The sequence below is a fragment of the Schistocerca nitens genome, chromosome 6, assembly GCF_023898315.1.
Source record: "Schistocerca nitens isolate TAMUIC-IGC-003100 chromosome 6, iqSchNite1.1, whole genome shotgun sequence".
Lineage (NCBI taxonomy): Eukaryota > Metazoa > Arthropoda > Insecta > Orthoptera > Acrididae > Schistocerca > Schistocerca nitens.
The window spans coordinates 224,361,288-224,388,993 of NC_064619.1; the positions used below are offsets into that span (position 1 = coordinate 224,361,288).

The following is a 27,706-nucleotide window of genomic DNA, read 5'->3' on the forward strand; positions in this document are numbered from 1 at the left end:
AAGCACGACTCATGCCCGGTCTCACAGCTCTACTTCTGCCAGTATCTCGTCTCCTACCTTCCAAACTTTACAGAAGCTCTCCTGCGAACCTTGCAGAACTAGCACTCCTGAAAGAAAGGATATTGCGGAGACATGGCTTAGCCACAGCCTGGGGGATGTTTCCAGAATGAGATTTTCACTCTGCAGCGGAGTGCGCGCTGATATGAAACTTCCTGGCAGATTAAAACTGTGCGCCCGACCGAGACTCGAACTCGGGACCTTTGCCTTTCGCGGGCAAGTGCTCTACCAACTGAGCTACCGAAGCACGACTCACGCCCGGTCTCACAGCTCTACTTCTGCCAGTATCTCGTCTCCTACCTTCCAAACTTTACAGAAGCTCTCCTGCGAACCTTGCAGAACTAGCACTCCTGAAAGAAAGGATATTGCGGAGACATGGCTTAGCCACAGCCTGGGGGATGTTTCCAGAATGAGATTTTCACTCTGCAGCGGAGTGCGCGCTGATATGAAACTTCCTGGCAGATTAAAACTGTGCGCCCGACCGAGACTCGAACTCGGGACCTTTGCCTTTCGCGGGCAAGTGCTCTACCAACTGAGCTACCGAAGCACGACTCACGCCCGGTCTCACAGCTCTACTTCTGCCAGTATCTCGTCTCCTACCTTCCAAACTTTACAGAAGCTCTCCTGCGAACCTTGCAGAACTAGCACTCCTGAAAGAAAGGATATTGCAGAGACATGGCTTAGCCACAGCCTGGGGGATGTTTCCAGAATGAGATTTTCACTCTGCAGCGGAGTGCGCGCTGATATGAAACTTCCTGGCAGATTAAAACTGTTCGCCCGACCGAGACTCGAACTCGGGACCTTTGCCTTTCGCGGGCAAGTGCTCTACCAACTGAGCTACCGAAGCACGACTCACGCCCGGTCTCACAGCTCTACTTCTGCCAGTATCTCGTCTCCTACCTTCCAAACTTTACAGAAGCTCTCCTGCGAACCTTGCAGAACTAGCACTCCTGAAAGAAAGGATGTTGCGGAGACATGGCTCCGCAATATCCTTTCTTTCAGGAGTGTTAGTTCTGCAAGGTTCGCAGGAGAGCTTCTGTAAAGTTTGGAGGGTAGGAGACGAGATACTGGCAGAAGTAGAGCTGTGAGACCGGGCGTGAGTCGTGCTTCGGTAGCTCAGTTGGTAGAGCACTTGCCCGTGAAAGTCAAAGGTCTCGAGTTCGAGTCTCGGTCGGGCGCACAGTTTTAATCTGCCAGGATACAGATAGCCATACCGTAGGTGCAACCACAATGGAGGGGTACCTGTTGAGAGGCCAGACGAATGTGTGGTTCCTGAAGACGGGCAGCAGCCTTTTAAGTAGTTGCAGGTTGCAGGGGAAACAGTCTGGATGGTTGACTGATCTGGCATTGTAACATTAACCAAAATGGCCTTGCTGTACTGGTACTGTGAACAGCTGAAAGCAAGGGGAAACTACAGCCATAGTTTTTCCCAAGGGCATGCAGCTTTACTGTATGGTTAAATACAATAATTCCAATCCCAAAGAAAGCAGCTGTTGATAGGTGTGAAAATTACTGAACTATCAGTTTAATAAGTCGTGGCTGCAAAATACTAACATGAATTGTTCACAGATGAGTGGACAAACTGGTAGAAGCTGACCTCAGGGAGGATCAGTTTGGATTCCATAGAAATGTAGGAACACATGAGGCAATACTGACCCTTCGACTTACCTTAGAATACAGGTTAAGGATATGCAAACCTACATTTATAGCATTTGTAGACTTAGAGAAGGCCTTTGACAATGTTGACTGGAATACTCTCTTTCAAATTCTTAAGGTGGCCGGGTTCAAATACAGTGAGAAAAAGGCTATTTATGATTTGTACAGAAACCAAATGGCAGTTATAAGAGTTGAGGAGCTTGAAAGGGAAGCAGTCGCTGGGAAGGGAGTGAGACAGAGTTGTAGCCTATTGCCAATGTTATTCAATCTGTATATTGAGCAAGCAGTAAAGAAAACAAAAGAAAAATTTGGAGTAGTTATTAAAATCAATGGAGAAGAAATAAAAACTTTGAGGTTTGCCCATGACATAGTAATTCTGTCAGAAACAGGAAAGGGCCTGGAAGAGCAGTTGAACGGAATGGACAGTGTTTTGAGAGGAGGATATAAGATGAAAATCAACAAAAGCAAAATGAGGATAATGGAATGTAGTCAAATTAAATTAGATGATGCTGAAGGAATTAGATTAGGAAATGAGACAGTTAAAGCAGTAGATGAGTTTCGCTATTTGGTGAGCAAAATAACTGATGATGGTCGAAGCAGAGAGGATATAAAGTGCAGACTGGCACTAGCAAGGAAAGCGTTTCTGAAGAAGAGAAATTTATTAATATAGAGTCTAGATTTGAGTGTCAGGAAGTCTTTTCTGAAAGTATTTGTGTGGAGTGTAGCCATGTATGGAAGTGAAACATGTATGATAACTAGTTTAGACAAGAAGAGAATAGACATTTCCAAAATGTGGTGCTACAGAAGAATGTTGAAGATTAGATGGGTAGGAGGTACTGAATACAGTTGAGGAGAAGAGGAATTTGTGGCACAACTTGACTAGAAGAAGGGATTGGTTGGTAGGACATTTTCTGAGGCATAAAGAGATCACCAATTTAGTACTGGAGGGCAGCACGGAGAGCAAAAATTGTAGAGGGAGACCAAGAGATGAATACACTAAGCAGATTCAGAAGGATGCAGGTTGCGGTGGTTACTTGGAGATGAAGAAGCTTGTACAGGATAGAGTAGCATGGAGGGCTGCATCAAACCACTCTCTGGACTGAAGATCACAACAACAACAACAATATAAAGAGCGCATCACCCTGTTCCATTGATTTTGACAGTGCGAACCTTTGTGATCACTGTGGCACACCATTTTTCATTTAGTCTTCAAGGAGCAAGTTAATGGTTTGTTCTGAATATTCCTTGAATGCTGACAATATCCATTTTGTGAAGTGTAATACATACATCTCTTAGAAGGTTGATTGCTGCACCTCCTGGACAGTCATTTTCTGTCACTCTCTTGATGCACATGTTGAGTCACTAGCAGTTAATATTTTTCCTGTCATAATTGTTAACACAGCACTTTCAAATGAGCATTACTAAAGATTGAACTTGTGACTTTGGACTCAAGGGATTCCTTGTGAAATGATGGCTTGTGGATGGCCCTCAACAGCAAAGATATTCAAAAGGGGCTTGATCATGTTTGCTGTTGATGTGGAGACTATGTGGTGGATACATGGAAATTTGAAGTACGAGTATACCACAACCAACAACATCTGATGCAATAAAGGACCAGTGAATCTATGTGGAGGCATCCCCAGGGCACACACAGTGTAAGACTAGACCATGGTCTAAATGTCCTTGTCGATGGCTGGCTAGTGGCAGTGCGCCAGCTGTTTCATGCAGGACATGCCCCAGTGGACGCTGGGGCACAGAGGCAGGGGAATAATGACCAAAGGCTGTTACATTCCATCTGCAGCAGGGGAAGAGTATCACAGAGGGAGAGCTGGTTTTTCCAGTTAACATCTTGAGTCGAACATGTTCCTTTGCTGAGAGACGTGATGTGTATCCATGCTTAACCCACTCAGTCACAGTGCCAAGAATAGGGTCTGCTCTTGTCTGGGCCACAATGAATCTAGCATCATACGGATCCAGCTGAAAAATAACACTTTCTGGATGTCAAAGTCCAGATCACAGCCCACTGGAAGCCAGGACAAAGCAACAGTGCTCGAATGGTGGCTGGTTAGCTTATAGATGATGTCATGGCTAGAACATGGTCCAAACAATGTGAGTAATGGCTTGTGGTCAGTCAGCAGCTGGAATTTGACACCATATAGATGGATGTGAAATTTCTTAACATCATAAATGATGCCTAATACCTCCTTTTCAATCTGGAAGTAGATGAGTTGAGCAGTATCGATCATCTTGGGCACAAACGCAATACTATATCCAGAACCATCAGGCTCCTTCTGTGACAGGACCATTCTTACACCATGCTGAGAGGCATCTGTGGCAAGAAGAAGGGGCTTCTGTTGTGAAAATGGGACGATGCACAGTTCTCAATGGAGGGCTTGTCTTAATGCAGAAAAGCTGCATTGCGCTCTATTTTATACAAATGATTGAGCTGGTAGGACAGTTTTGCAACATGGGGAATGAAATGGCCATAATAGCTAATTTGTCCCATAAAGTGTTGCAGTTCCTTGTGATTCTGGGGCCTGGGACTGTTTTCTATGGCATGGACATGCTGCCTGGTATGATGGATGCCCTGTTTGCTACTCAGCAGGCTGCTGGAAAAACTTACATTTGTGGAGGCTATATTTGAGGTCAGTTTTGATTAATCAAGGAAACAAAGACTGCAAGTTCTGAAGGTGTTCATCACTTGAGGCCCCTGTCACTGTGATGTCACCTAAATAATTGCAGCGCAAAGGAATGTCCTTTCTCAGCAGCTCCAAGTAATGCCAGAAGACCACTGGTGCATTATAAATACCAAACGGCAGTCTGTTATACATCTATAGAGACCAAAGGGTGTGCTACATACAAACAGTTCCCATGATTATGGGTGCAGTGACAACTGTAAGCATGCCTCCAACAAATCAAACTTAATATAACAGACATCATTTTGTAATGTGTCTAACAAGTCTTCCAGGTGGAGAATGGGAAAAGTATCAATGATGGACTGATTATTAAAGGCCTTAAAATAATCACATAGATGCAGAGAGCTGTCAGGGCTGAAGCCCAATGGCTCAATAAGACAGGGGTAATCTCCTCAGGTACCACCAATCTGTCCAACACTATCTTAATTGCATTCCACAGGACATGCAGAATTGAGCTAGACACGCCAGAAGAGAGGCACGGACCTTTGTTTCAAATGAATTTTTATAACTACATATGCAGCCCATCTGAACCCAGGGGTAAACAGATCCAAATACAAGACAGTTAAGTCATTAATGTTGCAAAATGGAACTGCCATGGAAACCAAACACACATTCTTCGAAATGAAAAACTCAAACTATGGGACTGTGTCCAACCCAAAGATACCCCTCCCCCCCCTGGAAGTATTTGTCCCGAGTGTAGCCTTGCATGGATGTGAAACATGGAGAATAAGATTAGATTAGATTAATACTAGTTCCATGGATCATGAATACGATATTTCGTAATGATGTGGAACGAGTCAAATTTTCCAATACATGATGTAATTAAGTTAATTTAACAACATAATTATATATCTAAAAACAAAGATGATATGACTTACCAAACTAAGCGCTGGCAGGTCGATAGACACACAAACTAACGCACACATACACACAAAATTCAAGCTTTCGCAACAAACTGTTGCCTCATCAGGAAAGAGGGAAGGAGAGGGACAGACGAAAGGATGTGGGCTTTAAGGGAGAGGGTAAGGAGTCATTCCAATCCCGGGAGCGGAAAGACTTACCTTAGGGGGAAAAAGGACGGGTATACACTCGCACACACACACACACACACATATCCATCCACACATGTACAGACACAAGCAGACATATTTAAAGACAAAGAGTTTGGGCAGAGATGTCAGTTGAGGCGGAAGTGCAGAGGCAAAGATGTTGTTGAATGACAGGTGAGGTATGAGTGGCGGCAACTTGAAATTAGCGGAGATTGAGGCCTGGTGGGTAACGGGAAGAGAGGATATATTTAAGAGCATGTTCCCATCTCTGGAGTTCGGATAGGTTGGTGTTAGTGGGAAGTATCCAGATAAGCCGGATGGTGTAACACTGTGCCAAGATGTGCTGGCCGTGCACCAAGGCATGTTTAGCCACAGGGTGATCCTCATTACCAACAAACACTGTCTCCCTGTGTCCATTCATGCGAATGGACAGTTTGTTGCTGGTCATTCCCACATAGAATGCGTCACAGTGTAGGCAGGTCAGTTGGTAAATCACGTGGGTGCTTTCACACGTGGCTCTGCCTTTGATCGTGTACACCTTCCGGGTTACAGGACTGGAGTAGGTGGTGGTGGGAGGGTGCATGGGACAGGTTTTACACCGGGGGCAGTTACAAGGGTAGGAGCCAGAGGGTAGGGTAGGTGGTTTGGGGAATTCATAGGGATGAACTAACAGGTTACGAAGGTTAGGTGAACGGCGGAAAGACACTCTTGGTGGAGTGGGGAGGATTTCATGAAGGATGGATCACATTTCAGAGCAGGATTTGAGGAAGTCGTATCCCTGCTGGAGAGCCACATTCAGAGTCTGGTCTAGTCCCGGAAAGTATCCTGTCACAAGTGGGGCACTTTTGTGGTTCTTCTGTGGGATGTTCTGGGTTTGAGGGAATGAGGAAGTGGCTCTGGTTATTTGCTTCTGTACCAGGTCGGGAGGGTAGTTGTGGGATGCGAAAGCTGTTGTCAGGTTGTTGGTGTATTGGTTCAGGGATTCCGGACTGGAGCAGATTCGGTTGCCACAAAGACCTAGGCTGTAGGGAAGGGGCCGTTTGATGTGGAATGGGTGGCAGCTGTCATAATGGAGGTACTGTTGCTTGTTGGTTGGTTTGATGTGGACGGACGTGTGAAGCTGGCCATTGGACAGATGGAGGTCAATGTCAAGGAAAGTGGCGTGGGATTTGGAGTGGGACCACGTGAATCTGATGAAACCAAAGGAGTTGAGGTTGGAGAGGAAATTCTGGAGTTCTTCTTCACTGTGAGTCCAGATCATGAAGATGTCATCAATAAATCTGTACCAAACTTTGGGTTGGCAGACCTGGGTAACCAAGAAGGCTTCCTCTAAGCGACCCATGAATAGGTTGGCGTACGAGGGGACCATCCTGGTACCCATGGCTGTTCCCTTTAATTGTTGGTATGTCTGGCCTTCAAAAGTGAAGAAGTTGTGGGTCAGGATGAAGCTGGCTAAGGTAATGAGGAAAGAGGTTTTAGGTAGGGTGGCAGGTGATCGGCATGAAAGGAAGTGCTCCATCGCAGCGAGGCCCTGGACGTGCGGAATATTTGTGTATAAGGAAGTGGCATCAGTGGTTACAAGGATGGTTTCCGGGGGTAACAGATTGGGTAAGGATTCCAGGCATTCGAGAAAGTGGTTGGTGTCTTTGATGAAGGATGGGAGACTGCATGTAATGGGTTGAAGGTGTTGATCTACGTAGGCAGAGATACGTTCTGTGGGGGCTTGGTAACCAGCTACAATGGGGCGGCCAGGATGATTGGATTTGTGAATTTTAGGAAGATGGTAGAAGGTAGGGGTGCGGGATGTTGGTGGGGTCAGGAGGTTGATGGAGTCAGGTGAAAGGTTTTGCAGGGGGCCTAAGGTTCTGAGGATTCCTTGAAGCTCCGCCTGGACATTGGCAAACGTTGTATGTGGTGTTGTCTGAAAGCTGACGCAGTCCCTCAGCCACATACTCCCGACGATCAAGTACCACGGTCGTGGAACCCTTGTCCGCCGGAAGAATGACGATGGATCGGTTGGCCTTCAGATCACGGATAGCCTGGGCTTCAGCAGTGGTGATGTTGGGAGTAGGATTAAGGTTTTTTAAGAAGGATTGAGAGGCAAGGCTGTAAGTCAGAAATTCCTGGAAGGTTTGGAGAGGGTGATTTTGAGGAAGAGGAGGTGGGTCCCGCTGTGATGGAGGACGGAACTGTTCCAGGCAGGGTTCAAGTTGGATAGTGTCTTGGGGAGTTGGATCATTAGGAGTAGGATTAGGATCATTTTTCTTCGTGGCAAAGTGATATTTCCAGCAGAGAGTACGAGTGTAGGACAGTAAATCTTTGACGAGGGCTGTTTGGTTGAATCTGGGAGTGGGGCTGAAGGTGAGGCCTTTGGATAGGACAGGGGTTTTGGATTGGGAGAGAGGTTTGGAGGAAAGGTTAACTACTGAATTATGGTGTTGTGGTTCCAGATTGTGTTGATTGGAATTTTGAGGTTTTGGAGGGAGTGGAGCTGGAAGTGGGAGATTGAGTAGATGGGAGAGACTGGGTTTGTGGGCAATTAGAGGAGGTTGAGGTTTGCTGGAAAGGTTGTGAAGGGTGAGTGAGTTGCCTTTCTGGAGGTGGGAAACCAGGAGATTGGATAGTTTTTTGAGGTGGAGGGTGGCATGCTGTTCTAATTTGCGGTTGGCCTGTAGGAGGATGCTCTGAACAGCCAGTGTGGATGTGGGAGAGGAAAGACTGAGGACTTTTATTAAGGATAGGAGTTGACGGGTGTGTTCATTGGCTGAGTTGATGTGTAGGTGAAGGATTAGGTGGGTGAGGGCAATGGATTGTTCAGTTTTGAACTGGTATAGGGACGGATGGAAAGAAGGATTGCAGCCAGAGATGGGGACTTTAAGTGTGAGGCCTTTGGAGGTAATGCCAAATGTCAGACAAGCCTGAGAAAATAGAATATGGGAGCGTAATCTGGCTAGGGTGAAGGCATGTTTGCGGAGGGAATGTAAATAAAACTTAATGGGGTCGTTGTGGGGGTGTTGTGAGGGTGACATGGTATTAGAAGGTGGAAAGTGTAACATGAGGCTGATATGAAAACGAAAATAGAAATATATGGGGATAGATAAAGGTGAACTGGAAAGTAACTGGAGATCTGGTGTGAAAAAAAGGCGAATAAGTGTTGGTTACAGCTGGGCTATGTTGGACTTGGGTTGGTAGACGTCCGCATCTCGTGGTCGTGCGGTAGCGTTCTCGCTTCCCACGCCCGGGTTCGATTCCCGGCGGGGTCAGGGATTTTCTCTGCCTCGTGATGGCTGGGTGTTGTGTGCTGTCCTTAGGTTAGTTAGGTTTAAGTAGTTCTAAGTTCTAGGGGACTTATGACCACAACAGTTGAGTCCCATAGTGCTCAGAGCCATTTGAACCATTTTTTTTGGTTGGTAGACAACGATGTGCACAAAGGTTAGGTGGTTGTGTTGCCGCCAAAACACGTTAATGGACGGAGAAATTCGGGAAAATTTCGAAAAAACTGCGTGTAAATGTATTAAAAGGAGTGGTTTTGTGGTGGCCGATTATGAAAATGAAGCTAACAATTTTTCTGACGAAGAAATAATGACGTTAAAACCTGTGGGAAGCGGCTAAAAGTTATCAGTGATGTGGGAAAAAAGGAAATAAAGCGAAAGTTATTAGAACTAGCCGAAATGGTTGTTCAATAGGTGAAAGGAACTGTTTGTGAACTAGAAACGGTGGATTTTATAGCAGCGGTAGTTGTTTATGGTAAGGAAGTGGGTTACGTATTATTGAGTGTATATAGGCAGGATAAAATAGTATAGTGGATTACGCTAAAAAGGAGAAGGTGAATACAAAGTGAAACTACTGGCAAAAACAGAAAGAGAAAATAAGACGACAGAAAAGATTTCGAAATGCAACAGTGACAATCACAAACGTAATTGTTGGGTTCAAATTAATGATATGAATATAATAGAGGGAAACATTCCACGTGGGAAAAATATATCTAAAAACAAAGATGATGTGACTTACCAAACGAAGTGCTGGCAGGTCGATAGACACACAAACTAACGCACACAACCACACAAAATTTAAGCTTTCACAACAAACTGTTGCCTCATCAGGAAAGAGGGAAGGAGAGGGAAAGACGAAAGGATGTGGGCTTTAAGGGAGAGGGTAAGGAGTCATTCCAATCCCGGGAGCGGAAAGACTTACCTTAGGGGGAGAAAGGACGGGTATACACTCGCACACACACACGTATCCATCCACACATATACAGACACAAGCAGACATATTTAAAGACAAAGAGTTTGGGCAGAGATGTCAGTCGAGGCGGAAGTGCAGAGGCAAAGATGTTGTTGAATGACAGGTGAGGTATGAGTGGCGGCAACTTGAAATTAGCGGAGATTGAGGCCTGGTGGGTAACAGGAAGAGAGGATATATTGAAGAGCAAGTTCCCATCTCCGGAGTTCGGATAGGTTGGTGTTAGTGGGAAGTATCCAGATAACCCGGACGGTGTAACACTGTGCCAAGATGTGCTGGCCGTGCACCAAGGCATGTTTAGCAACAAACACTGTATGCCTGTGTCCATTCATGCGAATGGACAGTTTGTTGCTGGTCATTCCCAAATAGAATCCTTACCCAGTCTGTTACCCCCGGAAACCATCCTTGTAACCATTGATGCTACTTCCTTATACACAAATATTCCGCACGTCCAGGGCCTCGCTGCGATGGAGCACTTCCTTTCACGCCGATCACCTGCCACCCTACCTAAAACCTCTTTCCTCATTACCTTAGCCAGCTTCATCCTGACCCACAACTTCTTCACTTTTGAAGGCCAGACATACCAACAATTAAAGGGAACAGCCATGGGTACCAGGATGGCCCCCTCGTACGCCAACCCATTCATGGGTCGCTTAGAGGAAGCCTTCTTGGTTACCCAGGTCTGCCAACCCAAAGTTTGGTACAGATTTATTGATGACATCTTCATGATCTGGACTCACAGTGAAGAAGAACTCCAGAATTTCCTCTCCAACCTCAACTCCTTTGGTTTCATCAGATTCACGTGGTCCCACTCCAAATCCCACGCCAGTTTCCTTTACGTTGACCTCCATCTGTCCAATGGCCAGCTTCACACGTCCGTCCACATCAAACCCACCAACAAGCAACAGTACCTCCATTATGACAGCTGCCACCCATTCCACATCAAACGGCCCCTTCCCTACAGCCTAGGTCTTCGTGGCAAATGAATCTGCTCCAGTCCGGAATCCCTGAACCAATACACCAACAACCTGACAACAGCTTTCGCATCCCACAACTACCCTCCCAACCTGGTACAGAAGCAAATAACCAGAGCCACTTCCTCATCCCATCAAACCCAGAACCTCCCACAGAAGAACCACAAAAGTGCCCCACTTGTGACAGGATACTTTCCGGGACTGGATCAGACTCTGAATGTGGCTCTCCAGCAGGGATACGACTTCCTCAAATCCTGCCCTGAAATGAGATCCATCCTTCATGAAATCCTCCCCACTCCACCAAGAGTGTCTTTCCGCCGTCCACCTAACCTTCGTAACCTGTTAGTTCATCCCTATGAAATCCCCAAACCACCTACCCTACCCTCTGGCTCCTACCCTTGTAACTGCCCCCAGTGTAAAACCTGTCCCATGCACCCTCCCACCACCACCTACTCCAGTCCTGTAACCCGGAAGGTGTACAGGATCAAAGGCAGAGCCATGCGTGAAAGCACCCACGTGATTTACCAACTGACCTGCCTACACTGTGACGCATTCTATGTGGGAATGACCAGCAACAAACTGTCCATTCGCATGAATGGACACAGGGAGACAGTGTTTGTTGGTAATGAGGATCACCCTGTGGCTAAACATGCCTTGGTGCACGGCCAGCACATCTTGGCACAGTGTTACACCGTCTGGGTTATCTGGATACTTCCCACTAACACCAACCTATCCAAACTCCGGAGATGGGAACTTGCTCTTAAATATATCCTCTCTTCCCGTTACCCACCAGGCCTCAATCTCCGCTAATTTCAAGTTGCTGCCACTCATACCTCACCTGTCATTCAACAACATCTTTGCCTCTGCACTTCCGCCTCGACTGACATCTCTGCCCAAACTCTTTGTCTTTAAATATGTCTGCTTGTGTCTGTACATGTGTGGATGGATATGTGTGTGTGTGTGTGTGCGAGTGTATACCCGTCCTTTTTCCCCCTAAGGTAAGTCTTTCCGCTCCCGGGATTGGAATGACTCCTTACCCTCTCCCTTAAAGCCCACATCCTTTCGTCTGTCCCTCTCCTTCCCTCTTTCCTGATGAGGCAACAGTTTGTTGTGAAAGCTTGAATTTTGTGTGTTTGTGTGCGTTAGTTTGTGTGTCTATCGACCTGCCAGCGCTTCGTTTGGTAAGTCACATCATCTTTGTTTTTAGATATATTTTTCCCACGTGGAATGTGTCCCTCTACTATATTCATAACAACATAATTAAGTTAATATAACAACTTTTTTATTTTTAGTTTCTTTTTAATTTTTTTATAATTTTTTTTTCTTAATTTATATCTAAAAATTCCTCTATGAAGTAGAAGGAGTTGTCATTCAGAAATTCTTTTAATTTCTTCTTAAATACTTGTTGGTTGTCTGTCAGACTTTTGATACTATTTGGTAAGTGACCAAAGACTTTAGTGGCAGTATAATTCACCCCTTTCTGTGCCAGAGTTAGATTTAATCTTGAATAGTGAAGAGCATCCTTTCTCCTAGTATTGTAGTTATGCACACTGCTATTACTTTTGAATTGGGTTTGGTTGTTCATAACAAATTTCATAAGTGAGTATATATACTGAGAAGCTACTGTGAATATCCCTAGATCCTTAAATAAATGTCTGCAGGATGATATTGGGTGGACTCCAGCTATTATTCTGATTACACACTTTTGTGCAATAAATACTTTATGCCTCAGCGATGAATTACCCCAAAATATGATGCCATATACAAGCAATGAGTGAAAATAGGTGTAGTAAGCTAATTTACTAAGATGTTTATCACCAAAATGTGCAATGACCCTTATTGCATAAGTAGCTGAACTCAAACGTTTCAGCAGATCATCAATGTGTTTCTTCCAATTTAATCTCTCATCAATGGACACACCTAAAAATTTTGAATATTCTACCTTAGTTATATGCTTCTGTTTAAAGTCTATATTTATTAATGGCGTCATACCATTTACTGTACGGAACTGTATGTACTGTGTCTTATCAAAATTCAGTGAGAGTCCGTTTACAAGGAACCACTTAGTAATTTTCTGAAAGACATTATTGACAATTTCATCAGTTAATTCTTGTTTGTCAGGTGTGATTGCTATACTTGTATCATCAGCAAAGAGAACCAACTTTGCCTCTTCATGAATATAGAATGGCAAGTCATTAATATATATTATGAACAACAAAGGACTCAAGACCGACCCTTGTGGAACCCCATTCTTCATAGTTCCCCAGTTTGAGGAATGTGCTGATCTTTGCATATTATGAGAACTGCTTATTTCAACTTTCTGCACTCTTCCGGTTAGGTACAATTAAACCATTTGTGCACTGTCCCACTCATGCCACAATACTTGAGCTTGTCTAGCAGAATTTCATGATTTACACAATCAAAAGGCTTTGAGAGATCACAAAAAATCCCAATGGATGGTGTTCGGTTATTCAGATCATTCAAAATTTGATTGGTGAAAGCATATATGGCATTTTCTGTTGAAAAACCTTTCTGGAAACCAAACTGACATTTTGTTAGTACTTCATTTTTACAGATATGTGAAGCTACTCTTGAATACATTACTTTCTCAAAAATTTTGGATAAAGCTGTTAGAAGGGAGATTGGACAGTAATTGTTGACATCAGATCTATCCCCTTTTTTATGCAAAGGTGTAACAATATCGTATTTCAGTCTATCGGGGAAAATGCCCTGTTCCAGAGAAGTATTACACAGGTGGCTGAGAATCTTACTTATCTGTTGAGAACAAGCTTTTAGTATTTTGCTGGAAATGCCATCCATTCCATGTGAGTTTTTGCTTTTAAGCAAGTTTATTATTTTCCTAATTGGTGAGAAATGGGTGAGATTTCAATTGTATCAAATTGCATAGGTATGGCCTCTTCCATTAACTGCCTAGCATATTCTAATGAACACCTGGATCCTACTATATCCACAACATTTAGAAAATGATTATTAAAAATATTTTCAACTTCTGACTTTTTGTTCGTAAAGTTTTCATTCAATTTGATGGTAATACTGTCTTCCTGTGCTCTTGCTTGACCTGTTTCTCTTCTAATAATATTCCAAATTGTTTTAATTTTATTATCAGAGTTGCTGATTTCAGACATGATACACATACTTCTGGATTTTTTAATAACTTTTCTTAATATAGCACAGTAGTTTTTATAATGTTTGATAGTTTCTGGGTCACTACTCTTTCTTGCTGTCAGATACATTTCCCTTTTCCGGTTACAAGATATTTTTATACCCTTAGTAAGCCATGGTTTGTTACATGGTTTCTTACGAGTATATTTACTATTTTCTTGAGGAAGCAGTTTTCAAATGCATTTACAAAAATGTCATGAAATAAATTATATTTTAAATTGGCATCAGGTTCATGGTACACCTCATCCCAGTCTAACTGCTGTAGGCTTTCCCTGAAATTTGCAATTGTTAAATCATTGACTGAACGTACTACTTTGGAGGACTGTTTAGTACTGCTGAATGGAGCTATATCATATATTGTCACTAGCTGTGCACCATGATCACAAAGACCATTCTCAACAGGCTGAGCATTTATCTGGTTAAACTTAACTTGGTCTATAAAGAAGTTATCTATCAGTGAGCTGCTATCCTTTACCACCTGAGTAGGAAAATCAATAATGGGTGTCAAATTGAAAGAACCGAGTAATACTTCAAGGTCATTTTTTCTATTATCCTCTTTCAGAGAATCTACATTGAAGTCCCCACAAATAATAATTTGCTTCCCCCTGTCTGACAGATAGCACAACAAGGAGTCCAAATTTTTCAGAAATAGATGAAAATTTCCCGATGGGGACCTATATACAGTTACAATTATAAATGTGCCTTTATTTAATTTAAGCTCACAGGCACATGCTTCTATATGTTTCTCTACACAAAACTTTTTTGTTTCTATACTTTTTGCACAATGATAACTTTTGACATATATGGCAACTCCTCCTTTCTCCATATTTTCTCTAATTACATGTGCAGAGAGCTTATATCCACTTACATTTACCTTATCCATATCAGTAACAATGTGATGCTCAGACAGGCATAGTATATCTATTTCATCCTGAGCTTCTAAATCTTCTAAACAAACCAGAAGCTCATCTATTTTATTCTTTAAACTCCCAATATTTTGATGAAGTATAGTTACATTATTTTTAATTATACTTTTATGAGAACCTTTCCTTATTCTAACATTTGCAGTACTCTCCTGTCTGAGTTTCTCATTGTGCTTAGGCCTAGTTCCTATACCAGTGGTCACATGGTATTCAGAGAGGCAGATTATGTCAACTGGGTTGGGTGACTTTAATTCATCAATGCAATTACCTAGGACTGAGATACAACTTGGTGGAGATAAAATTTCTGGTGATTGGTGAAAATTTATAATTGACAGCTGTGATTGGTGATCCAATGTGCTAGAATTGTGCTGTTTAATTTCTTTCCAACACCTGTAACCACAGGTATTTTACCATTCATGGCAGTGCCCCCCCCCCCCTTAAATTTCCTGCGAATATCCCAGACAGTCTACCCTTCCCTTTCCTGTTGAGAATCAACAGGAACCACACCAATATGAGCCCCTGCACCCAACCCAAGCAGGCGTTCCAACTCCAAATTAACTCTCCCAACAGAAGAGTTCAAATGAGGCTGATCATGGCATCTTAGGACAGATACAAATTCAACATTGGTGTGTCTTGATGCTGACGCAATCTTTACCAGGTCACACTCTATTCTGTACCCAGGATCTCTGTCGATACTGTTCCCTGGCCCGCCCACAATAACCATGGTGTCTTCCCTGGTAAATCCTTTACAGAGTGAACCTAAATCATCTGTCACCTGATCCAGACTAGCATTTGGTTTGACAAAATTTGTGACCTGGTATTCTGGTCCTAATTCCTCCTGCAGAAGTTGGCCTACACCTCTGGCATGAGAACTGACTAACAACAAAACTTTCTTCCTTTTTGATGACTTTCCTACGTTCTTTTTCAATTTCCTATTGAAAGTTTGTTGTGTCCTGTCTACACCTATCTCTGCTTGAGGCTCATCAGTTTCTAACTGAAGCAACAGGTCAAACTTATTTTTGACATTCACCACAAAACTGTCAGACTTAGTTCTAGGCCTGTTCCTTGTGTTACCTGTTGCCACTTCCCACCTCTCTTTGCCCTTCTCCCTCCTTAACCTGTCCAGATCTTCCCTAGCCTGATCTAGCTCAGCCTGAAGGGCAGCAATTTTCCCCTCCTGTTCCACTATCCTCCTATCTCTGCTGCAAATCCTACTTAACCACTGATGAGCCTGATCCACTTTCCCGACACCCACACCACTGCAGTCCCCCCAATGAAAAAAACTACAGCATCCATCATACCAAAACCCGGAACTAACAATTCCACCGAAAGTCAGGCACGTCTCACTCATGGCAAAAATAATACTTTAGCTATAATAAATCAATTAAATTACCGAAAATCAAAAAAGACGTTACAATAATTAAGCCTATTCACAAATGTATATAAGCAAGTTTCTGATTTAAAATTCCGCTGTTTTTCTGAGATCTGTATTAAAACAATGAAGGTATATGCTATTTATTATATATTTCACTCGATGGAATGAAAAAAGGACAATTAAACGAGATACTTTAAGTTTGATTCTCCAAAAACGTTACGAGAATTAGGCCTATAAACAAATGTATATAAGCAGTTTCTGATATAAAGTTATGCTGTTTTTCTGAAATTGTATTAAAACAATGAAGTTATACACTATTTACGCTAGTTTACTTATTTGTTACTGAGAAACTAGTCAAATTACCGTGAAACAAGAAACAAACACGTTTACAAAATTTAAGCCTAAACGCGACTTCGCAAAGTTACAATCTTTTCGATAAGCAATTCAAACAAGAACAGAAACTTTTATAATGGGGTGCCTTCAGAAGACAGCTCAAGATCATAACTAAAAAGGAGAAAAGAAATTTGTGGCACAACTTGACTAAAAGGAGGGATCAGTTGATAGGACACATTCTGAGATATGAATTATTGTAAAACAAGACTACTTGCACACCACAGGGCTACTTGGACGTGCCAACCTATAGTAATTTTATATATATTATTTGGCACCTATTAATTTTCTTACATAATTAAAGTATGGTTTTCATTGATACAGGTAATTAATCATCAAAAATGGTAAGATGTGAAGAAAATCCGGGGTCAAGACCAAATGCCAATTTTAAAAATGCCAGAGATGCCTTTAATGAGGGGATGTCAGAGAGGGCGGATGCAATAAAATTCAGAGCTTGTTGGCCAAAGCTCATAAGGAGGTTGTTTGGAAGGAATATTGCGTCTGCTGAGCATCCGACAGTTTTGAGCAAAACTGAAGAAGCTATCATAGCGGAAACTCTTGCCATGGCAGCAAAGTGGGGAGTTCGCCTATGCGGATAGACGTTAGGGATGTTGTCAAAAACTACCTTGATGAACAGGGAACAGTAGTTACCTTTCTTCAAAGAGAATGCTCCTGATTCAGATTTCCTTGATCCATCATAGCTTGAAACAACCTGTCCATTAGAATCACTTCCAATATAAAGCAGTCTAGATCCTGTCAATTTTAAAGACATTTTGAACTTCTTTAGTAATTCTGAACTTGTTCTTCTGGAAGTGAAAACACATATCTCTGCAATTATGATGAGACCAACATTACAGACAATCCTGGGTCTAGAAAGATTGTGCTTCCTAGAAACATGAAAAGGGTAGAAAAGGTAAAAGAGCACTCCCAATGTTCAATTAGCCCGATAGTATGCGGGGACACATATGAAGATCTACTTACTCCTATGGTTGTGTATAAGACACAGAATCTGTATGACAACTGGACTGAAGGTGGACCAGCTGCTATAAAATATGCCAGCAACCCAAGTGGTTTGTTTGATGTGAACCTCTTCCTAACACGGTTCTTTAAAATTTTGTTGCCACTTGTTGAAGCCACCTGTGATCCTGAAGACACAATGGTGTTATTACGAGACAGTCTTGCTAGCCACTTTTCTCCTGTAATGATTGACACAAGCAGGTATGGCAAAATTTGTATCATTCCATTCCCACCAAATGCAACACGTCTCATATAACCCCTCAATGTTGCGTAATTGCCCAATGAAAAGGAAATGGAGAGAAATTCTGGACCAATGGTAAAAGGAGGGCAGGTATTCTGGTTGTATTTCATAACGACAAGAGGAAAAAGTTAGTATGCGTTTAAAGCTAATGACCAGTCTTCACCAAACCCTACTGAGGTGCTGAAAAGAATTCTTGATGGATTAGATAGTGACAGTAAGGACATACAAAGACATTTAAATAAGAGTTTGGTACAACTGTTGAAGGAACACTGAAGATATTGTGAGAAGACACAAAAGCACGGAAACAAGGTAGCACCAGGAAAAAATGCATCTGCTATGTAAGTGCAGGAGATTGAAATCGAACCTCCTCTGAGGTTTTGTGTGTCAACATTGACATTATCCTGCCAAAATGACTTTCATCCTCAAGAGCTCAAAATCTTCACAAATATAGACCAGTTTGTGTAAGTCGCAGAACTGCCAACCATTTACATACAGTATTTGCCACATAAACTGGAAATATTATAGAAGCAAATGTGATTGGATTGAATGTGTAAAATGCCTGGGACAGATTTGCGGCACATGGAGTGGTGGAAGTACTGAACTGTGCTACAGCTGCCCCCATTGTGAGAATTCATATGATGAAATTTTGGGCAATAGTGACTAGGATTAAGCCTACATACCAGAGTGCAAATCACAAAAAGAGCACCAATGTGCCTGCATTTAATGGCGCTTAGATATTAGTTCTTTGAACAGTTTCCTAATATTAATGAGTTTTAGTATTTTGATTTATTTTCAGTAATTTGACTTCATTTGACATTTATGTATTACAACTTTCTTTCGATTTATTTCAAGTGTGTTTAATCCTCATTATTATTTTTGTTTGTTCAATACATGTAAAGCTTTAAATGAATCAACATTATTAATGTTATCGCATTTTCAAGTACATTACTGATTCCCAACGATGATCGAGGCAAAGATAATCTCAACTACTTAGGTATTGATCCACAGCTTAATGTACACTTACATCAATGACCATTTTTTTAACAAATTGAATCGATTATTACACACTCACCAATTATTCTACAATGACCGGACTAAAGTTATGCATCAGCTAAGATGTTTTTAACTATGATGGACTGGAGCCCAAAGTTTTGCTTCTATCCTGGGGTTGTGATCTCATCTAAATGAGATGAATAATGGAATTGGGTTTAGTCGTTTAATAGTAGTTGTGGCAATATACACATCTGCTTTTTTTAATTTAATTTCTAAAACTACTAATTAGTTGAGTTTGGCCCCCTTTTCCTCTGTGTGTAGGACTTGTACATCTATTGTGTATTTGTGGTTATTGTTCAGGCAATGTTCTGCAAAGGCAGAATCAGGCTTCCTCAATCTCCAGTTTCTGTGGTGTCCCTTAAGCCCGGTACAGATTGACCTTCCTGTCTGTCCAATGTAGTAAGACTGACACTCCTGGCATGTGATTTTATAAACCCCACTTTTTGTGATAGCTCGTTGTTTCTCTTTTAAATTGAACAAAAAACCACCAATTGTCTGAGGGACATAGAAAAACACAGAGAAACCTTTTGCCTTCAAGATGTTACTTATGCTATTTGATGTTTTCCCTATAAAAGGTAATCTGCACAATTTCTTTTCCTGTTTGTCTGTGTTTTTCATTGGGGATATTAGGGACCTGGTTTACTTCTTCATCTTTTTAGATAAAATTTTATCAATGGTGTTGTGGTCAAATTCATTATTTATGGCTATTGTGTTTGTTTAGCTACTTTAAATGTTGATTAAACGATTTCTGAGAATAATTAAAATGTACCCAAGAAGCATGTTTCTACTTTATTCTGGGGTAACATGAGCAGCCTTTAAGTACAGAACTTATTTTCAAATGAAATAAAGCAAGGTTTTCATCAAGTAGCCCCAAATACGGGGTTATTTCAACATCCAAAAAAATAACTTTTTTTCATATTTTTTAATTTTCATATGAACTACATCACAACATAGAATTTCTTTGAAAAATTCTCATGATGATAATCTGAACGAGCCAGATAAAAAGACACAGATTAGATTCAGTTTTCATTCCATACACCCAAAAATGAGATGATTGTCACAGGTGTGAACAAGTCAGAAAGTATAACATAAAACATTTGAATATAATACTCACTACCCTGCTCATTTGTCAGATTGTCAAAATATGTGTATACAGTACAGTAAACTGGAACTGCTAATATTTACCTTAATTAATACACACAAAATACCGAATCTTGACCGTTGTGACCAAGTGCTGTCAAAACTGAAATCTAGCACACATTTTTACTTAAGCTGGTCTAACAGTCCTTGTTAAGATATTTCATCTATAGAGTAGAAGTAGTGGCATATCAAAAAATCTTTAACATTCTTTTCAAACTGTGCTTTATCTGAAACCAAGTTTTTAATGGTTGCTGGCATTTTATTGAGAATGTGTATTCCTGAATATTGGACCCCTTTCTGGATAAAGGTAAGTCTTCATGTAATGAGCTATTGGTTGGAAATAGACACACATTACTTGCAACAAATTTCATTACGGAATAAATATACCGAGAAGCAGTGGTTAGAATACCAAGTTACTTGAACAGGTTTCTACATGGCGTTCTTGAACTTACACCATGAATGTGTCTTATTACAGGCTAAAAACTTTAGCTTGGTTTGATGAGTTACCCCACAACATGATCCCATATGACATACTAGAATGAAAGTAAGCAAAGTATGCATGTTTTTTTATGTTTATATCTCTTACATATGACATCATTCTCGCTGAAAATATGACTTGTTTAGGGGCTTCAGCAATTCTGTGGTATGCCCTTCCCAACTGAATTTATTGTCAAGTTGTAAACCCAAAAATTTGACACTGTCAACCTCTTCAATCGGCATGTCTTCAAATGTTATACAAGTTCTGGAAGGAAATCTCTTACAGTTTCTGAACTGTATATAGTGGGTATTTTCATCATTTAGTGACAGTGAACTAGCTTTCAACCATTTATTAATGCCAGTGAAAATTCTATTAGCAGCCTTTCTTAAATCTGTACTTGACGTACTATTTACTGTAATGTTTGTATCATCTACAAACAAACTAAACTTAGAATCTGGCAATGTAACAGACGAGAGGTCATTACTGTACACAAGAAAAAGCAGTGGACCCAAGATGGAACCATGAGGAACACCACATGTAATTAATTCCCAATCAGATGAAGACTGATTGCTTACTTCTCAAGTATTATGCAATGACATCCTTTGTTTCCTTTTACTTAGATAAGACTCGAACCACTTTACTGCACTACCAGGGACACTACAATATTCTAATTTACTTAAGAGAATGCTGTGATTCACAGAGTCAAAGGCTTTTGACAGGTCATGGAAAATGCCAGTAGCCTCTAATTTGTTATCTAATGAATTAAGTACAGTCCCACTGTTTGTGTAAATAGACTTCTCTATATCGGAATCCTTAAGGAACCTGAACTGTGACTTGGACAATAAATTATTTAGAGTCAGATGCTTAAGAATACACTTGAACACAACCTTTTCAAATAATTTTGTAAAAGCCAGCAAAAGTGAAATTGATCAATAGTCTGACAGTATCTCTCTATCCATCTTCTTGTAAAGGGGCTTGACTTCAGCATATTTTAGACAGTCTGGAAATGTTCTGCTAATAAGAGATTGATTACAAAAGTAGCTTAAGATAGGACTCAACTCACATGAGCACTCGTTGATATGTTATCATAACCACTAGAATACACTGATTTTAAGGAATTTATGATGGATGCTACTTCTCTGGGAGATGTGAATGTTATTTCCATTTTACTAAAGTTAGTTGTCAAGACTGGTCTCAGATATTCCACTGCACTGTTTACTGAACCTGATAATCCCAAGCTGTCAGTAACAGAAACAAAGTACCGTATTTACTCGAATCTAAACCGCACTCGAATCTAAGCCGCACTTGAAAAATGAGACTCGAAATCAAGGGAAAAAAAATTTCCCAAATCTAAGCCACACCTTAGACTCGAAATTCAAGGGGAGAGAAAAGTTTTAGGCCGCACCTCCAAATCGAAACAAAGTCAGTCCATTGTTAGACGAGACACAATTTAGGTCGAATGAATAACGATACAGCTACAGTAGTTTGGTTCGAGTCGTAAGCTTAGCAGTTAAGCTTTACCAGGTAGCCATTGCTATGCGTCAGGCGCTCCGTCCGTATTTATACGGGTACCCTTTCTTTTTTACATACTTCATCTGGTTTAAATTGATTGCTTATTTTTCTTTGATCTGATAAGCACCGTTCTCTTTGTTATAGGTGTTTACATCACTCTAAGCTGAAAATGAATTACTGTACTGTGTCATGCACTGTTTGCTGCATTCTGATAATGAGTGTTTACAGCCTGTTGCCACTTGCGGCATGGCTTGCTTTTGTGCACGCTACCGCCGCTTAAAAAAAAAAGAGAGAGGAATCGTCTCATTAGCGAAACAATGGCAAGAGACTGCTATTTGTTGTTACTTACACTGCTGCTTTCTTTGATAATGATCAACAAGAACCAAATAATATACTGCGTATGATAGAAGTTCTGCATGAGAGTTTAGTGGAAATTTTTCTTCGTTTCAAAATCTTTGCAGACACCTCTTTTAGTACATATCATTCTGCACAGAAATTAGAGTCATCTTAGATTTAAAAATCTAGTCAATTTCCATGCTTCATTTCTGACTGTATCACTATTAGGCATAAGAATAATACGAATATAAACATGGCATGATGCGTATATTCTTCCACGTTTGCTGTTATCTCCCTCTAGTTTCGTAGTTCATTAGGCAGACAGGATTTAAATGAGATAGCAACAAACACGAAACAATACATGGCAAAATGTTTATATTCGTATTATTCTTATGATGAAGAGAATACTGCATGTGATTCACAGTTCATAAAAGTTCCTATTAGCAACCATCTCTTCTCACAGGAAGGAAAAAATTCAGAACGTAGAGTTGGCCATATTGACAAACATCCCAAACAGTCTGGCCAGTCAAATTTTCGTAGGACATTGAAATGCTGCTACATTCGAAGATGAACAATACGGAATTTGTATTTACTTCGTTGGATAATGTACGAAAATGCAGTGGCCGAAACTCGGAGCGGAGAAAAAAGCTCGTCTTCCACCTTTTTTTTAAATTTATTTACTGACGCAGAGGTTTTGGCGCCAGTATTTATCTTTGTGTCTGCAAAGCATGCCTGTGTAGCGCTACATATATTTGACAGTAGAAGTTAGTTGTGGTGGCACCTACCAACATTTTTCAGAACTTCCGCTTACTTTGCACTCAATTCTAAGCCGCAGGCAGTTTTTTGAATTACAAAAAACCTGGAAAAAAAGTGCGGCTTAGATTCGAGTAAATACGGTACTTGTTTAAGAGGTTTGCAACACTACATGCACTTGTTACCACTGTCTCATTTATTTTTAGAGCTATCTGTTCCTCTTCCTTTTTTGCCCGACTTGTCTCTGTCTTCACTATATCCCACATAATTTTTATTTTGTTGTCTGATGTAATTATCTTTTTCTCATAATAAAGCTGCATAGATTTCTGGATTACTTGCTTCAATGTTTCGCATTTAAAAGGTGTTAAAGTAGACCCGTTTTACCATAGTTTTGGAGAGAGCTATAGGTGGTAAAATTATAGAGGATAACTTGGAGATGAATATAGCAGCAGGTTCAAATGGCTGTAAGTTGCAATAGTTATTCAGAGATAAACACAGGATATAGTAGCACGGAGAGCTGCATTAAACTAGTCTTCCACTTAAGACCACAATAATATTGTTTTTATGCAATACTACAGTTTTCAAGTGGGTAAATAACAGACTACTGTCTTTATACATTATTATTTCTCCACAGATACTTTGTATCGCTGTTAGATAAATGTTCTCTTTCAAATAATAGAGAAGGAAGATTAGAATTTAGCATCCTGCTGACAATGTTGTCATCAATGGCAGAGCACAAGTTCAGATTAGGAAAGGAACAGGAAGAAAATCCACTGTGACCTTTCAAGGGAATCATTCCACCATTCATCTCAAGTGATTTATGGAAATCATAGCAAAAAAAAAAAAAATGCATCAAACTGTCCATCTGTTTAGTTTTAGTCTTTTAATATACACTTCAAAAGAAAACACATTTTCTGGAATGTGGCAAACAAACAAACAAACAAGATTCTATTTCACTGTCTACGGTATTAATGAAAAGAGTTCTTTGTTTGTTGATATTATCAATACTTCGAAAGGAGAAAGCACGGCAATTTACATTAATGGACAGAGGGATGGGTGTGATAAAACTCTAAGTTGTACAATCAAAACAACTTTAATTTTAAAAAATACGGTGGTACATATAAATTAAATTAGATAACAATACTATTCGCAAAAGTAGACATCAGTGCAATTGTATTTGTACTAACTTTTTTTGGAAGATAATTATCAAAATTACCATCATATATTAATCATGTGCATCATATATTAATGTAAGTAACGAATTTATCTACATTATGTACACATTTCTAACCAAATAATAATAAAACATTTGCTTATCATGCTACTGAACTACGTTAACAAAGTCTTCATTTATAAACCTTATGTCAGTGTAAATTTCACTGGAGATTTACCATAAGCATTTTATGCACTTATTAACAATGTGAGTCAGACTCAGAAAGTACACAAAAATGTTGTGTTTTTGTGAGATAAGTGATACTGACTAAAGTATATTCATATCATACAATCTACAAAATTTTCTTAGCAAAGGATTGAGCGACTTCTACACCAAACACAGAATACATAACCTACCTTACCATACAACAGATGAAATTATGTCTGATCTAAAGCTATACCTTGCAGCAGATCATATGGTGACGATAACTACTACACAGTTCTCATAATGAAAGTGTTAATAAAATACTGGTGGTCAGTTTTCTATGTATTATTAATAGTAAAAGGACACAGCAATAATAGAGGACAGATAGTGAAGTTTGTTGCAGTACTGTGAACTCTATACCTAATACTGGCAATAGCACTATTTTAACACACACCTAAGTGCGAGAATAAGTACAATATACTTATTTTATGGAGATTATATTGTTTGTCCCTTAAATAAAGACTGACATAAGAAGACACAAAAACAACAATAATGACATATAAATGAGCCAGTTCATTACCAACATAAATGAAAGCCAGCCCAGCTAGAGCCTTAAATTATTGATACAATCCCATCAAGTTTCCACAAAAGTAACTCAGTCCAGAGAGGATTATAGACACAAAGCAAGAAAGCATGTCACCATGGTCAAGTAATGGGGTGGCTATGGTTTCTTCAAATATGAACAGTGAACTCCCATTTATCTTCATGAATGTAACATTATAGCAGCCTACTAATAAAGTATTATTTTGCTATCATCAAAGGCACTACTATTCTTTACAATAAAGGATTTTCTTACATAGCCTCTTTAGAACAAAAAAGGTTGACACAATCGCATAAAAAGCACTTTTGTTGTTGAAAACTGTGATAAATACATGACTTCACACAATATGTAGTCATGTTACTAAATCAAGAAAATGTTCCTATCTACTACGTTCAAATTACATTCTGACAAATACTTGACAAATTGGGAAAGCATAAGTCTGCTGCTTTCATCTGGGTCAATAAGAAAACATATCTATAACCTACATACAAACAGAACATACTATAATGAAATAATAAATCAACTTTTCACACACTGTTGCAGCTGAAAAAAAATTTTTTTGTTGTATCTTTCACTTCTGCTTCAGCAATGCCAAATGTATCTGTTTTCAACGTTGTGTTCAAAGATCCATGTATAACTCGGATACATACAGCACAGCAGGCTACATGTAACAAGTAGCAAGATCACAAATTACCAAGTCTGCCATTGACAAACGTAGAAATTATTATTAGAGTGTATGTACTAAAGACAAAGACCAAGAACACTTACTACAATTAAAAAAAGTTACTTGAGTTTTTCAAAGCAAAAGAACAGTGTTTTACTTATTAACATGTGCTGTTATGTTGTAAATTCTGATATATCCGAACATGTTGTTTAGCATAAAACAGGAAAAAAGACATGAGATACAGGTAAGACAACCTTATACAGAGATGTGTTGCAGTACAAGTAAATGTTGAACTATAAATTCTGGTACTGTACATGCAGCTATGGAACACTCAAATTAATAACATATTTTTACAGCAAGTACATATAACAAACACATGAATGAAGAAATTAAGTCTTATACTCCACACAAATTCTTTAAAGCTTTTGTCATTCAGTATAAATGCAAATACCGAATCTTTCCCTAGGTTATCAGTTAAACTCTTGTGCAAGTTACAGATTACATCTACTAGTACTGTATTGTCTAGCATTAAAATGACTCAGAAAGTCAAAGTTTCCTGCATCAGAATAACCATAAAAATTAAACTATTCAGCATTCACAACATGAAATTTACATTAAAATTAGTTCAAAAATTGTAAGCTATGTTTCTGTAATATGCTAAACAACAGGATAGCCGCTCTGACAATTCACAAAAGTTGAAATTTATTATTTTACTGCCAAAAAGCTTCTGTCTCTTCTTCTAAAGTGTCCTCTGATGTCAACACTGAAGAGCAGCATTAGTTGTTTATCCTGTAACACAATACATATTAACCAGATATTTTACACGTATTTCACAAACGAATTAAGGCATGAAGAACCACAAGTGCCAAAAGCACAGAAACAAAGATTTGAGAAAAATAGATGTTTGTGAAAAACAAATTTGTAGGCAAACTAGCAGTGTGGACTTGTGCACAAGTTCATATCATTTTTCCATAAGTTTAATGAACACACACAGATACACACAACAGAGATTTTAGTCATCAATAATATGTTCTCCTTCACTATTAGAAAAGTCTGCCAACAATGGGGTAACTTTTCAATTCCGTGGCTGTAGAAATCACATAGTTTTGAGATGAAGAACTTGCCGAGCTAGGTTCAGAGCACATTTTCATCCAGAAAGAAAGATCCTTGAAGGCTGTTTGATAGAAAGTGGAAAAGATCAGATCAACAATGTGACTGTGGAACAGCTTGCCAATCCAATTCCTGTATAGCAGTTTTTGACAGTGATAGTTATACCTCAGAGAAGCAATACATAGTACACCACACTGTCGCTGTTCCACCAGATTCATAACATTAACTTTTGTGGATACACACAGGTCGTTGTAAGGGGAGTTGCTACTTTGTTTGGGCTCAATCATTCCTTTCTTTTCCTTTAGTTAGAATGAAGACGCCATTTCTCATCACCAATAATGATAAAGGATAGGAATGGTTGGTGTTCGTCACAAGACAATTGATGATGACCAGGCAGAGATGTATGGCCACCTGCTTATTTTTGTGATTCTGACTTAAGGGCATGCAGTACCCGATTTTGAAACTTCCCCTTTTCATGCAAATGTCGCACAATGGTGGAATGACCACAGTTCATCACATTTGTCAGTTCATGAGTACCCTGATGTGGATAATAGTGGATCAATGTGTTTAAATGATTTTCATCAAACCCTGAAGGTCCTCCTGTATGTGGAGGGTCAGCAAAGTCAAAATGGACTCTCTTAAAACGAGAAAACCATTTTCTTGCCATACTCTGTCCAATGGCATTATCCCTATACACAGTGCAAATATTTCTGGCTGCCACTGATGTCATCTCCCTACTGAAGTCAAACAGAAGAGCATGTCAGAAATTGTTTGATTTCTCCACTTGGTGCTCCATTTTCTAGCATCCACAGCTCCACTCAGTATCTCCAAATGACAAAATGGCCATGTGTAAACTCAAATAGCAACAGTGAACTACAAATAAAAAATGACAATCAATA

At 40.1% G+C, this 27,706-nt stretch overlaps 1 protein-coding gene and 2 non-coding genes across 3 annotated transcripts in view; all 3 read right to left on the reverse strand.

Moving 5' to 3' along the window:
- Positions 1-229: 229 nt before the first annotated feature.
- On the reverse strand, positions 230-304 carry Trnas-cga (transfer RNA serine (anticodon CGA)). Its single transcript has one exon. It is a non-coding gene; the product is annotated as a tRNA-Ser (tRNA).
- A 225-nt stretch (positions 305-529) lies between these two features.
- Trnas-cga (transfer RNA serine (anticodon CGA)) lies at positions 530-604 on the reverse strand. The gene has a single exon. It is a non-coding gene; the product is annotated as a tRNA-Ser (tRNA).
- A 23,567-nt stretch (positions 605-24,171) lies between these two features.
- LOC126262252 (repressor of RNA polymerase III transcription MAF1 homolog) overlaps positions 24,172-27,706 on the reverse strand; it is a 71,792-nt gene continuing 68,257 nt past the window's right edge. Inside the window, exon 7 of the mRNA XM_049958738.1 lies at positions 24,172-26,486. The gene's annotated coding sequence lies outside the window, so the exon portion shown is untranslated. The remainder of the gene's footprint in view (positions 26,487-27,706) is intronic.